Here is a 15,236-nt window from a genome sequence, read left to right on the forward strand (position 1 = left end):
ATAAATATAAATAAATAAATATAAACTATATATATGCTAATATATTATGTATTAAGTATATATGTATATATCTTTTCACTAACATCTCAGAATCCTGATGCATCTTATAACTGATGGCATTTCACAGTTAGTCCGGACCTGGCAGCAGCAATACGTACTTGTCTTTGCCTGTGTATACACAGACTTGGTCTTTGCAATTAACATTAGTATTTCAACTGAGTTGCGTGCCTTGCTGGGACTACGTGAGCACAGAAAAAACATGGGAATAGAGTTGGAAATGTGCTGCTGGAGAAATGATTGCACGCCTACATTTTCTTGCAAAGGCACAACCAAGGGCTTCATGGCCCTGAGAAAGGGAGATTCCCCATAGGCAGATGAAGCTGTGTCACCTTTAGCTCCTGAAATGTGCGCAGAAGGACTGCCCATCACATACTGAGCAATGCAATAGGAAATGTGAAAGCCATGGCAGGCTGGTGTGACCCATTCACACTCTATACAGGACTATTTTTTTAAGGCAACATGCCAAAGTTTCAATGGCAGTGTTTGCCTTTCTTAGAAGTAAACAAATAATGTATGCCTTTAATCAAAGATCTCTGAGATTTGATTACAGCTATTATCTCCCTTTTACAGATATAAAAACTGAGGATTGGGGCTTCCCTGGTGGCACAGTGGTTGAGAATCTGCCTGCCAATGGAGGGGACACAGGTTCGAGCCCTGGTCTGAGAAGATCCCACATGCCGCGGAGCAACTAGGCCCGTGAGCCACAACTACTGAGCCTGTGCGTCTGGAGCCTGTGCTCCGCAACAAGAGAGGCCGCGATAGTGAGAGGCCCGCGCACCGTGATGAAGAGTGGCCCCCACTTGCCGCAACTAGAGAAAGCCCTCGCACAGAAACGAAGACCCAACACAGCCAAAAATAAATAAATTAATTAATTAAAAACAAACAAACAAACAAAAACAAAAAAACTGAAGATTGAAGAAACTGGGTAATGTGCCCATTTCCCAGTGCTAGGAAATGATAGAGCCAGGATGCAAACCCCAGCCAGTCCGATCCTAGATCTCATGGTCCTTAATCACAAAACGGCACCACCCCTCACAGCACTTAGCACGGTGCCTGGTAAAATAAATGTTTGTCGGTACAAACCAAACTGTTTAAAGAGGGTTTATTCTTGGTGAGAAAAATAATCAAATATGTAAAGAATGTCTCTAAACATGGAAACATCATCATTCTGGTGGAAGAAAAACTCAGAGCATAGTTGCATCCAAAGCTGTGAGCCCAGGGATAAATGGGGCTCCACAGAGGATCACGATCTCCACATGGTGTCCCGTCCAGATCACTGAGTGGGGAGCACCAGGGTCATGAGCCATGTGTCATGGGCTGGGGTCCATGGGCGGCAGCATGCTTGTGAACCTCTGGCCTAGGAGTTTGTAGGAGCCGGCCCCCAAGAGGCTAACTTCAACCTATCAACTGAATTATTTCTGATTTTGAAACTTAAAAGTTTTATTTTAACATTAATTTTTTTCTGATTACTAAAGTAACTCATGCCCAGAGAAAGACAAATATCATATGATATCGCATATATGTGGAATCTAAAAAAATGGTACAAATGAATCTATTTACAAAACAGAAATAGAGTCACAGATGTAGAAAACAAACTTACAGTTACCAAGGGGGAAAGGGGAAAGGGATTAATTGGGAGATTGGGATTGACATATATACACACTACTTTGTATAAAATAGATAACTAAGGCTTCCCTGGTAGCGCAGTGGTTAAGAATCCGCCTGCCAATGCAGGGGACACGGGTTCAAGCCCTGGTCCGGGAAGATCCCACATGCCGCGGAGCAACTAAGCCTGTGTGCCACAACTCCTGAGCCTGAGCTCTAGAGTCCACAAGCCACAACAACTGAGCCCACATGCCACAACTACTGAAGCCTGTATGCCTAGAGCCCGTGCTCCGCAACAAGAGAAGCCATGACAATGAGAAGCCCGCGCGCCGCAACTAGAGAAAGCCAGCACACAGCAACGAAGACCCAACACAGGCAAAAAATAAATAAATAAGTAAATAAATTAAAAAAAAAAAAAAGATAACTAACAAGAACCTACTGTATAGCACAGGGAACTCTACTCAATACTCTGTAATGACGTATATGGGAATAGAATCTAAAAAAGAGTGGATATATGTGTATGTATAACTGATCCACTTTGCTGTATAGCAGAAACTAACACAACATTGTAAATCAACTATACGCCAATAAAAATTAGTTTTAAAAAATGGAGATATTAATTCCTATGTAGAACTGTTGCAAGTATTAAATGAGATCTAATATCTGTAAGAAAAAAAAATAAAGTAACTCATGCCCCCCAAATTAAAAAATTCATAAGAAAATCGTGGCCACTGTGAACACTCTGGTGTACATACGTTTTCAAGTTTTGAATCAGGTGGCTTTGCAATGTTTTCTGTGGACTTAGTATATTTCATAAATACCTTCCCAGACACTAAACATCTAGAATATAGTTTTCCATCATGCAAATATGGTCTTCTTCAAACACTTAAAACCTGTATAAAGTGGAAAAGTCCTTGAGATAAGGTTTACTGTATACAGGGTAAGCCCTAAATAGAAAATGAGATTTCCTCAGACAGAATTTAAATGTAGCTGGTTTTTAAAAATGGAATGATGGGAAACTGTTTTCTCAGTGTCCCCTTGAGACTCTCCCTTCCTGGCCCTTCCCGAACTTCCCAAATCAAATGCTTCTTTTTTATATTTAACTGTCTGAAATATGATGTATTGGTTTCCTAGGGCTGAGGTAACAAAGTGCCACAAACTGGGTGGCTTCGCACCACAGGAGTTTATTCTCTCACAGTCCTGGAGGCTGAAGGTCCAAACTTCAAGGTGTTGGCAGGGCCACGTTCTCTCTGAAGGCTCCAGAGGAGGACCCTTCCTTGCCTCTTCCAGCTTCTGACAGCTGCCAGAAATCCATGGCGACCCTTGCCTTGTAAAGGCATCACTCCAATGCCCGCCTCCATCTTCACATGGCCATCTGCCCTGTGTCCTTCTCCTCCTCCTTTTAAGGTCACCAGTCATGTTGAATTAGGGGCCCACCCTACTTCAGTATGACTTCATCCTATTTTTTTTTCTTTTATTATTGTTACTTCTTATTGTGGTTAAAATATACATAACAAAAATTTACCATTTTAACCAGTTTTAAGTGTACAATTAAATAGCATTAAGTACATTTACACTGTTGCACAATCATCTGCATTATCTATTTCCAGAACTATTTCATCATCCCAGACTGAAACTCTGTACCCATTAAACAATAACTTCCCAGTCTCCCTCCTCTCAACCCCTGGTAACATCTATTCTACTTTCTGTCTCTATGAATTTGTGTGTTTTTGGTTCTTCATATAAGTGGAGCCATATAGTATTTGTCTGGCTTATTTCACTTGGCATAATGTTTTCGAGGTTCATTCACGTTGTAGCATGTATCAGAATCTCATTCCTTTCTAAGATTGTATAATAATCTATTGTACGTACATACCATATTTTGTTCATCCATTCATCTGATGAGAGACATTTGGGTTGTTTCCATCTTTTGGCTATTGTGAATAATGCTGTTAGGAATACTGGTGCTCAAGTATCTGTTTGAGCCTCTGCTTTCAATTCTTTTGGGTATATTCCTAGAAGTGAAATTGCTGAATCACACGCTAATTCCACATTTAACTTTGGAGGAACCACCAAACTGTTTTCCACAGTGGCTACACCATTTTACATTCCCACCAGCAATGCACAAGGGCTCCAATTTCTCAACAATTTCATCAACACTTGTTATTTCCCATTTTCTCCGTAATAGGATACTCACATCCTAATAGACGCGAGTATGACAAGTATGACCTCATCTTAACTTTACATTTGCACAGATCCTATTTCCCAGTAAGGTCACATTCCAAGATTCCAGGAAAGACATGAATTTGGGGTATGTGTGTACTCTATTCAACCCTGTACATGTGATAAAGAGGATTTCCCATAGGCAGAGTGGGATTAAAGAGTACAATTCCCAGAAATCAAACTTACTAAAGATAGGCTGTGATACATAACTTTGAGTCTGAATGAGGAATGATGGAGGTTAAATGAAGGAAATAAAAACTAATGTTTCCCTCATCTTAGCGGCTGAATTGCTGCCCACTGCAGGAGAAAACAGTGTTAAATTAACTGGACTGATAAATGGATTTTTATTTTGTATGCAATATATCATGGGTTTAAAATAGTAAATGAGGGCTTCCCTGGTGGCGCAGTGGTTAAGAATCCGCCTGCCAATGCAGGGGACAAGGGTTCAAGCCCTGGTCCGGGAAGATCCCACGTGCCGCAGAGCAATGAAACCCGCAAGCCACAACTACTGAGCCCACGTGCCCCAACTACTGAAGCCCGCGTGCCTAGAGCCCCTGCTCCGCAACAAAGAGAAGCCACCGCAATGAGAAGCCCACGCACAGCAATGAAGAGCAGCCCCTGCTCACCGCAACTGGAGAAAGCACGCACGCAGCAAGGAAGACCCAACGCAGCCAAAAAAAAAAAAAAAAGTAAATGACAAAACCATTCTGAAAAAAATAATTTAGCAGATGGAAGCCAAGAGAAAGGCATTAATAGGCTAATGATCTCTTTTAATCTATAAAGTGTGTTTCTGGACGTGAGGTAACTTTAAACGTATAGCAAGAAGATGCTAATTGCCCCACCAGAGACTTTGTGTACACAACCCCTTCAGTGACACTTGATGGGGGTACAGAACCGGGATGCTGCCTTTAGTGGACCTTGAGAAATTTCACCCCTTGGACATGTGCTCTCACATTTCACCTTGCAGAGATTACAGGTGACTTTGCTTGGATCAACGTCACTGAAGAGAGAGAGAACGCACGTTTGAGATGTTGCACGTAACAAGTGGAAGCATTCCTTATTAGTTCAGGGGGACCATGTGGCCTCTTCTACCGCTTTTCCTATCTTTTGTTAACTCCTGGTGGGTAAATTTTTTTTAATACTAAAATAGTTCATCAAAATCCATAAAAAGTGAATACAATTGTCTAGTTCTAAGAGTGGAGAAATATATTCGAGTGGATTAATCAATAATGAGTGAATTAATAGGTGAATAATTAGGTACTTAATTAGGGGCTGGGATTCTGGAATGACTGGCTGACTTTAGTCACACCCTCAGGCTCAAATCCAGTGCCCTGATCTGACACTGACCAATGGAGATAATCATGACTACTTTCTTAACCCCATACGGCATTTGGGGGAATTAAATAAAGTGACACTCTTGAGGGTTGAACCTCAGGTCCCGCTCGTTCTACATCCACTGCCAGGCGCCAGCCACCTGCTCACAGGCCTCCGATGGGTGTTTGCAGGTAGCTGTCTCCAGCCCAGACTTCTATGCTGAATTCAGACCCTAACCTCCAGCTGCCCACCAACCACCTTCACTTGGCACCTAACCCCCGGCACTCACTGTGTTCAGGACTGAACTCACCATCTTTCCCTATCAACCTTGGCTTCTTTCTCTTTTCCGCCTCAGGGAATAGTAACAACATCCCACCCACATGGCTGTTCCATGGGGAACCTGAGAGGCGCCCTTGCCTCTGCTCTGTTGCCCACCATACACCATCAGACACTCACCAAACTCTTGACCGAGATGCTCTTCTTGACCAAACTCTACCCAGGCTCCTCTGAGCCCTCTTCTAGGCCAGGCCTCAACCTTGGCCCATGAAGACTTGGTCAAACACTAGCATGGTTTCTAACATCTCAAGTTCGTATCCCTGGGATGACCCTAACCCCCCCTCCCCCCTTAAAGTGCCTGCCTGAGAAAACTCAAGGCTGCCCAAAGAAGTGACTGTTCCAGCCAGCGCCTGAAGATAGGGGTCCCTTCTCCCAGCCTCTGTGGGAGGGAAGGAGCCTAACTTAGCAAACCCAGATGGTTTCACGCGGACCCACCCCTTTTCCTGTTTTCTGTAATGTTCCACTTCCCTGACTCTTCTCAAGCCCCTGCCACCCCCACCCCATTCTCCTTTTAAAACACACAGTCACCTCTGCACGGATCAGAATGAAGCCCAGAACTTTCCCCTGCCGCCAGTAGTTTCTGAATAAGATCTATTTTCACCACTTTAACTAATGTCCAGCTGTGTTTCTCTTTAACACTTTCTCAGTTCCTCTCAGCATCTCTTAGTTCCATCCATGTTTTTCCATCCCTTCGCTTCAGTTCCGGCCACCATCGCCTCTCCCTGGATTGCTGTGGCAGCCTCCTGGAGACCTCCTGGCCCCCAGCCTTGCCTCATCCAACCCCCTTTCTGCACAGAGCACGTTTGATCAGCGCCCCCTCGAACACCCCTACTCAAAGTCCTCAAAGATGGCTTCCCTCAGGACACCATTCAAACTCTCTGAAATTGGCCACACAGTAAGGTAGCCCACTGACAACGAAATAAGCAAACTCATGGAGTTTAGTTGGGATGCAGAATCCTTTGGGACAGGATATCCTGTCCTTTTCCTTCCTGTCTGTGCGGGGGATTCCGACTTTGCCCCCTGTCCCTTCTTCGAGAAAACAGGCTCGGAGAAATTAAAAGACCAGCCCTAAGTCCCCCAGTCAGCTTAAAGAAGACACAAATCCAAGACTTCTACACCAAAAACAAGTCCTTTTCCTCCACTCTGTCGCACTCACCAGCTCCCCTTTCTAGGATGCACGCTCTGCTTCTTTTGTATAAATTTCACCAACTCTACTTCCTTCTGCATTTTTACCTCTTGTGAGCAAGGGAAGTGCTTCTTCTTCTGTTTTCCTGTCACAGCTTTCCCATCCTCTTCTGCCTGTTCTGTATCCAACAGAGTGAATGGATGATTTATCACTGAAAATTTATCTTATTTCAAAATACAATTGTTAACTTATTTTTTCAAACAAGTAATTTACACAAATGGCTTCAAAACGAACCAGACAGTGAGACACAGAGTGAAAATTTTGTTTCTGCTGTTACTCTCCATCTTTCTGTTCCCTCCGCTCTCTTTCCCACCAATAAGCACTTCCAGTACTTTCTTGTTTATTTTTCCAGAGTTTCTCTATGCAGTACAAGTACCAATTTCCATGCTTATATCCCTCACATTTTATACAGAATGCACACACATGACACGCCACTCTGCATCTTGCTTTTTTCACTTAACAATAATATATATTGGAAATCATCCATTATCAGGGCATAGAAAGTTCCCTCATTCTTTTTTATAACTGCAGAGCAGTTCAATAAATGGATACATTCAATGATTTATTCAGTTTGTCCCCTAGTGATAGAATTTGGCTAGTTTCCATTTTTTGGCTATTATAAAAAATTCTGCAAGGAATAACCTTGAATATGCTGCATTTCGCCCAGAACAAACTGTCGAGTCAAAGGAAATATTTGATAGATAGTGTGAAATTTTCTAATGTACGTTACCTCCAGCAATGAATGAGAGTGCCTGGCCAGCAATTTGTGTTGTTGAACTTTGACATTTTTGTCAATCCTATAGATAAAGAGTGGTATATCGCTGTAGTTTTAATATGCATTTTTAAAAAATAAATTTATTTATTTATTCATTTAGTTTTTGGCTGCATTGGGTCTTCATTGCTGCGTGTGGGCTTTCTCTAGTTGCGGCGAGCGAGGGCTACTCTTTGTTGTGGTGTGCGGGCTTCTCATTGAGGTGGCTTCTCTTTGTTGTGGAAACAAACACAACACAGGCTGCAGTAGTTGTGGCATGTGGGCTCAGTAGTTGTGGCTCGTGGGCTTAGCTGCTCTGTGGCATGTGGGATCTTCCCGGACCAGGGCTCGAACCTGTGTCCCCTGCATTGGCAGGCAGATTCTTAACCACTGCACCACCAGGGAAGTCCGTCTCTTTTTTTTTTTTTTTTGGGCCATGCCGTGCATCTTGTGGGATCTTAGTTTCCCAAGCAGGGATTGAACCTGGGCACTCAGGAGTGAAAACGCAGAGTCCTAACCACTGGACCACCATACCACACTGTCTTGATTACTGTAGCTTTATAGTAAGTTTTAAAAATGAGAGGTATGATTCCTCTGAATTTTTCTTTTTCAAAACCATTTTGACCATTCTCATTCTTTCGCCTCTCCATATGTATTTTAGAATCAGCTTGCCTATATCTAGAAAAAAATCCTGCTGGGATTTTGATTAGAGTTATGTTAAATCTGTAGGTCAATTTGGGGAGAAATGACATTTTAATTATGTTGAGTCTTCCAGTCTATGAACTCTCCATTAATTTAGATCTCCTTTCATTGCTTTCAGCATTCAAGTTTTGTAGGTTTCTGCATACAGATGCTGTACATATTTTGTAGATTTTTCATTTCATTTTGGGTAAGCTATTGTAAATAGCGTGTGTGTATGCATGTGTATTTTTAAAATTTCAGTACGTGTTTTACTGCTAGTATGTAGAGATGATTGATTTTTATGTTGACCTTTTATTCCACAACCTATTAAACTCACTTATTATATTCAGGAGGCTTTTTTTGTTTCCTTGGGATTTTCAACGTAGACAATCATCTCATCTGTGCAGAGAAACTATTTGAATCCCTTCCCAATCTGTGTGCCCTTTCTTTCTACGTTTTGCCTTATTGCACTGGCCAGGGCTTCCAGCGAGATGTTAAATAAGATGCAGAAGCTTTTGTGGGTTTTGTTTGTTTTATTGTCTGAGGCTGCATTTATCAGTCTTCTATGAAATTTGGATTTTGATTAATGATAAAAAGACTTTCCACTGAAAATTATTTTATAACTCTCTTTTTCATGCTTTTTGGAAGAAAGATGCCAGGCAGCTGTGAGGACTAGATAATAGAGAAAAAGAGATTTAAAGAGATTTAAAGAGGCATTTTTGTCTATGTATTTCTTTTCGTGATGTCTGAGAATTGTAATACAAGAACTTGAGTTATTTTGAAATTACTTTTTTACTGATGAACTCTTATCTTTGATCACACACTACTCTGAGACTGGACCATGTGGGTGAGAGTTCTTTAAGTGTCATATTACCAAGGATATTAAAAGCATCCACACTCAATTCTAACACATGAGTCTGCTTACACTGATGCAAAGTGAGATAAAATTCCAGTGGCATGATAAATTTAAGTATGATTTCAAGAATGAGCAATAAACATATGAAAAAGATTCTCATTCTTATTAGACATCATGAATGCAAATTAAAGCTCTAATGTGACACTATTATAAACTCAGTGCAATGGCTAAAATGGAAAAAAACAAAAATATACGAGGATTAGTCAGAATATGGAACAATCATAATGTTCATTCATACACTGCTGTTGGAAATGTAAATTGGTACAATCACTTTGGAAAATTGGTAATATTTACTAACTGCTGCCGTGCATCTCCCCTGACCCACCAATTATAGCCTTAGGTAGATGTCCAAGATAAATGCACACATATGTTTGATAAAAGATATGTACAAGAATATTCATAGTAGCACTACTAGAAGAGTTCCAAACTGGAAGCTATCCAACTCTCCATCAACAGTAGAAAGAACAAAGAAATTATGGCATATTCACACTGTTGTGTACAAAACTATATTCATTGTGAATGAATCAACTTTAACTTCATACAGTAATGGGCTTGAATCTCACAAACTTAATGTCAAGTGAAAGAAACCAGATCCCAAAGAATACATACTGTGTAAGTCTATTTATATAAAGTTCAAAAATAAGCAAAACTGACTAATGGTGGTAGGAATCTAGATAGTAGATACCCTTGAGTGGGATAAAAAGGGGGTTGAGAGGGCTTCTGGAATTCTGATAATGTTTTGTTTCTTGACATGAGTGCTATTACATGGTTATGTTCAGTTTGTGAAAATTTACCAATCGTACAGTTATGAACTGTACATGTTCCTGTCTGTATTTACCACAGTTTTTAAAAATTCAGTGTTTTTGTTGAGTGTGGAAGCTAACAGGTGGAGGAGGATACAACTGGCATCAAAATCTAACCACATGATGCATTATTTTTAATGTGCTATTGAATTCTGTTTGCTAATGTTTTATTTAAGAATTTTACACTGTTATGCATAAGTGAAATTGGTCTATAGTTTTCTTTTTTGGTGCCATCTTTATCAAGTACTAGGATTAATGTAACACTTGTTTCATAAAATGGATTTGGAAGTTTTCCTTCTTTTTCTATGTTCTGGAATATGTTAAGTAGCATCTGATCGTTAGAAGGTAGGTAGAAGATAGAACTACCCTATGAAATCTGGACCTGGTATATTTTTGAGGAGAGCTTACTTTCTCTATTTCTTCACTGGTCATCTGTCAGACAGGTGGTTTTCTTGAAAATTATATACTGGATCACTAACTGTGTTATGCTAGTTACTTAATCACCAGAAGCTTTAGTTTCTCTGTCTGAAAAAAGGGGATAATGTCAGAACCTCCTTCATATGTGAAAAAATCCTGTCTGGTAAATACTAAGTGATTGGTAAATATTAGCAGTAAGCTAGCAAACTTTACACAGAAAAAGTATCTTTCGGAACACAATTGATCTGCCTTGGTATTTGAAGAATCAGTAACTCCTAAATCTACTGCCTTGCTAGTAATATCTTTTCCTTGGATAATAACCAATTATGATACATCCTAAAATTTTTGCTTTTTCAATTTTCTTTATAGTTTTCAAAGCAATTTCACATAAACTATATTCATTGCTTTTACATAAGAATGGACAGAAAAGTAGTGATTTATACTTAAGCATTAAATTTTTTTCTGAATATAAAATTCATAGATGCTCATTGAAAAAATTTTAGACAGTTTGGAAAATAATTCTTTTTTTAAGTGAAAAAACTTATAATCCTAACACCAAAACCAGGTACTTCCATAATGGTGTTTTTCCTCCCAAAATTTTTCCTGTGCATTTAAGACTCAAAGTTGTTGTAAAGCAATTATACTCCAATAAAGATGTTAAAAAAAATTAAAATTAAAAAATAAAAAATAAAAACTATAATAAAATATTATAGAGAAAAAAAAAAGACTCAAAGTTGTGGTTCAACTTTGTATGCAATGCTGTATCCTGGTTCTTAAACTTAATATAATGACAACAACGACGTGTCTTCTCCAGACCAGTCTCAGCACAGTGTTCCATCCCACAAAAAGACGTATGTGCTGGGCATGGAGACCCTTTCCTTCTACCCTACGGCCTCCCCAGCAATAATAGGCAGGAGAATCTATTAAGCACTTTATTAAAAGTGATTAAAAACCTTCAAGAAATGAAATTGTAATAGCTGAAAATATTCCATTCTATCATTTTTAAATCATCCTCAATCATCGGATATTTAGTTTGTTTCCAAATATTTGCCATTATATACAAATAACAAGGCATAGTGGAAAGAAAGAAGCTTTGAGAGAGGCAGATGTGAGTTTGACTTCTGTTCCTGCCACTTACTACCTGCGAGATTTGGGGCAAGGCATTTCTCCTCTCTGGCCTTCAGTTTTCTCCTTTGTAAAATAAACACTACAATACCCATTTCTCTGATGTGTTATGAAGATTAGGGACAATTCCATAGAAAAAGCAGGTAGTGTGGCCAGCAGCCCTCACACATAGCAGGCTCAACAAATAGTAGTTATAAACCAAAGGGTGATAGTATTATGTACAAAAATGTACTATTTCTGTATGCCAGAATTTTTTTAAATTAATTTATTTTATTTATTTTTGGCTGCGTTGGGTCTTCATTGCTGCGTGCGGGCTTTCTCTAGTTGTGGCGAGCGGGGGCTACTCTTCGTTGCGGCGTGCGGGCTTCTCATTGCGGTGGCTTCTCTTGTTGCAGAGCACGGGCTCTAGGCACGCGGGCTTCAGTAGTTGTGGCTTGTGGGCTTCAGTAGTTGCGGTTTGCGGGCTCTAGAGTGCAGGCTCAGTAGTTGTGGTGCACGGGCTTAGTTGCTCCGCAGCATGTGGGATCTTCCCGGACCAGGGATCGAACCCTTGTCCCCTGCATTGGCAAGTGGATTCTTAACCGCTGCACCACCAGGGAAGCCCCAGAATTTTTGTTTAAAGATAAAATTTCCCAAGTGGGAGATTATTTGTCCAAAGGATAGAATGTTTTGTAGATCCTTAATATATACTTGATAGGTGTTATTACTGACATTTTTCAAATTAAGAAACCAAGGCTCAGAGAAGTTAAGCAATTCAGCTAGGGTTTAGGTGCTCATAAATGGTAGGGGCCAGATTAAACTTGTATTGGGTATTCCCTGGTGGTCCAGTAGTTAAGACTCAGCGCTTTTACTGCCGTGGACCTGGGTTCGATCCCTGGTCAGGGAACTAAGATCCCACAAGCTGAGCAACGTGGCCAAAACAACAACAACAACAAGTTGAATAAAGTACTCTCATAATTCAAAATAAGAAGGCAGATTAAACTCGTATTTTTACGAAACGTCACAAACCCAGAACCCTAATCCTTGCAGTGTGGGAAACTAAATCAAGCCTTTTGTGAAAATCGGCTGTACAAGCTTCCTTATAAATACCATGGTTTGCTCTGACTGGTCCTCCCCCTCGGTAAACTTTTACGGATATGCAGTAGGGAAGGGGTTGCTGAAAAGTCATCAGCTTCGGTCATGGAATCAGGACACCTGGGATTTCTTCCCAGTCCTGCCATTTACTCTTCATGTTATCTTGGTGGAGTGGTCAACATATCTGGGTCACAGTTAGCTTATCTGTAAAGTGAGCACTCTGGATGACTCCTAAGGTCATTTCTAGTTTAAAGTCCCCTCACTAAAGTAGAGTGATTACACAGCTGGGGAATCAAGACTGAAACTGTCTTCCGAGATGCCCTCTACTAAATATCATGCCACAGCTGAAATAACTGTTGCAAATGTATATACATTGGTTTATGTTTTCTTTAAAAATATCTTCGGAGACCAAAAGAACAACTCATGTATGCCTATCCCATAAATGTTCATTAGAAGGTGGTATTGAGAACTTGAGGGTGGATCTACTCAAGAGTTTAGTGTGTGAGAAAAACATGTCTTTGTATAGTTGAGAACTAGAAGGAAAGTGAAAAATGAAAGCCTCGGACTTGGGGGATGGCCTAAGAGTAGAGTTTTTCTTTTCTTTTCAATTACTCTCAGTGTTGTTCATGCAATGCCGACATCAACAACAAAAATACTACTTCTTAAGATGCTGGTGATGAATTCTGGCTTTAAGAACTTTGCTTGGAGGATTTTTTAAAAAAATAAAGTCTTATTCTTTAAAAAAAATAAAAAATTTTCAAGATCCTGTTTAGTTGAGTAAACATAATAGATGTGGGTTGCCTTTGGGGGTGGGGACGGCTCTGAAATTGGCCAAAACCCAAAAGGGCAGATTTCTGCACTTAGCATATGGAACGATTGGCTGCATAAACAAATTTCTGAGATGTAGAGGCAGAGGACCACCGGAGCCCCCTGCTTCAGGAAGTGCTGCTTTCTCTAGCCCTGGTCTGCCTTCAGTCTTTCTCTCCGCACCCACCTGAAATTAGAGGCAGTGTCAGCTGCTTTCCCTTCCTGGCCTCTTCCCTGAGACTCTGACAGCACAGGGTCGCTCCTACACCTGTGGCTCCCAACCAGGGGGGGTCGGCCCTCACCCCTCACTGCAGGGAATATGCACCAACGTCCGAAGACGCAGACATTGGACAACGTCTGAAGACACTTCTTTCTTTGGTTGTCATAAACGAGGAAGATGTTTGCTACCTAGAGGGCAGAGGCCAGGGATGCTGTTAAACACCCTTGATGCACAAACCAGCCCACCCACTGCGAAGAATGACCCAGCCCCAAATGTCTATGATGCCGAGGTGAGAAGACGTGCTTTAGGGACAAGATAAGTGTAGATAGGGCGGGGGCTTCCGGCCTAGTCCCCTGTGGCAGGCTGTCATTTGCAAAGGGCACAGAAAGTAGGTAAAGGGTCATGGCCAGTCCTGCGGTTCTGCCCTGGTGACTTCATCAGCCCCTGGAGATCTGGTGCCTGGAAGCTTTGCCTGGATAAAGACTGACCTCACCAGTCTGCCTAAGTGGACACAGGAGTTGGCCCTTGCCCCGACATTGTGCCCGAGACATACATTCCTACACGCTCAAGACGCTCAAGACGCCTTCGTGCCAACCGCCCTTTCTGTAAAGCCTGTTTCTCACCGTAGCGAGTTTCCTGCAAAACCAGTTTCTCAAGCCTGGCAGCCAAGCCCTGACATTTCCAAATCTCCTCTTCCTTGATTATGTGAACTCAAAGGCACAAGAGGGCATGGAAGGCCCAGGACTAGGTGAAGGGGGAATTGGCCAAGAGGAGAAGCTATCAGAAATGATCAGGGACTTCCCTGGTGGCGCAGTGGTTAAGAATCCGCCTGCCAATGCAGGGGACATGGGTTCGGCCCCTGGTCCGGGAAGATGCCACATGCCACGGAGCAACTAAGCCCGTGTGCCACAGCTACTGAGCCTGCGCTCTAGAGCCCGCGAGCCACAACTACTGAGCCCGCGTGCCACAACTACTGAAGCCCGCGCACCTAGAGCCTGTGCTCCACGACAAGAGAAGCCACCGCAATGAGAAGCCCCCACTTGCCACAACTAGAGAAAGCCACGTGCAGCAACAAAGACCCAATGCAGCCATAAATAAATTTATTTTAAAAAAAAAGAAATGATCATAAAACCACCAAGTTATATGAGGAAGTGCAACTTAAATTGGCACAAGCTCCGCCCAAAGGCTGACGATGAAACAATAGTTCCGGGAGTTTAGTTCAGAGAGTTTGGCTCGAGACACTGAAAAGGGAAAGATGAAGGGAAAGGAACTGGTCAGAGCGCCAAGAATCAGAGGAAAAGGGTTCACGGACAGGATAGAACAGTCTCGATAGCGAAGAACGGAAACTTATTACATGACCGTGGTGTGGTGGAAATATTTCTTACTGCATCTGGCTTCTTTCACTTTAATTTTGTATTCACTGTGCAACTCTGACCTCGACGAGGTTTTCTGAGGTCATGTTTTTCTGTCGACCAGCTAAAATGAAGACTTGCCTGTTTTTATTGTAAATTAATAAGTGAGCATTTTGGTTTTGTTGAGTCTGGCCTGTTCACCCTTGGGTGAGTCTGAAGGCCTTGGGCGACCTTCATGGTGACAAGATGAGGGGCCATCTTGCTTCCTGGGAAGTCTTTCAGTAACAAGGTATTAAAAATGGTTTTCAGCCCCCGGTTGACAACACTGACAGAGGGAAGACAGACCACACGGCCGCTGAACCACCG

Source organism: Balaenoptera musculus, chromosome 18 (assembly GCF_009873245.2).
Source record: "Balaenoptera musculus isolate JJ_BM4_2016_0621 chromosome 18, mBalMus1.pri.v3, whole genome shotgun sequence".
In the NCBI taxonomy this organism is placed as follows: domain Eukaryota; kingdom Metazoa; phylum Chordata; class Mammalia; order Artiodactyla; family Balaenopteridae; genus Balaenoptera; species Balaenoptera musculus.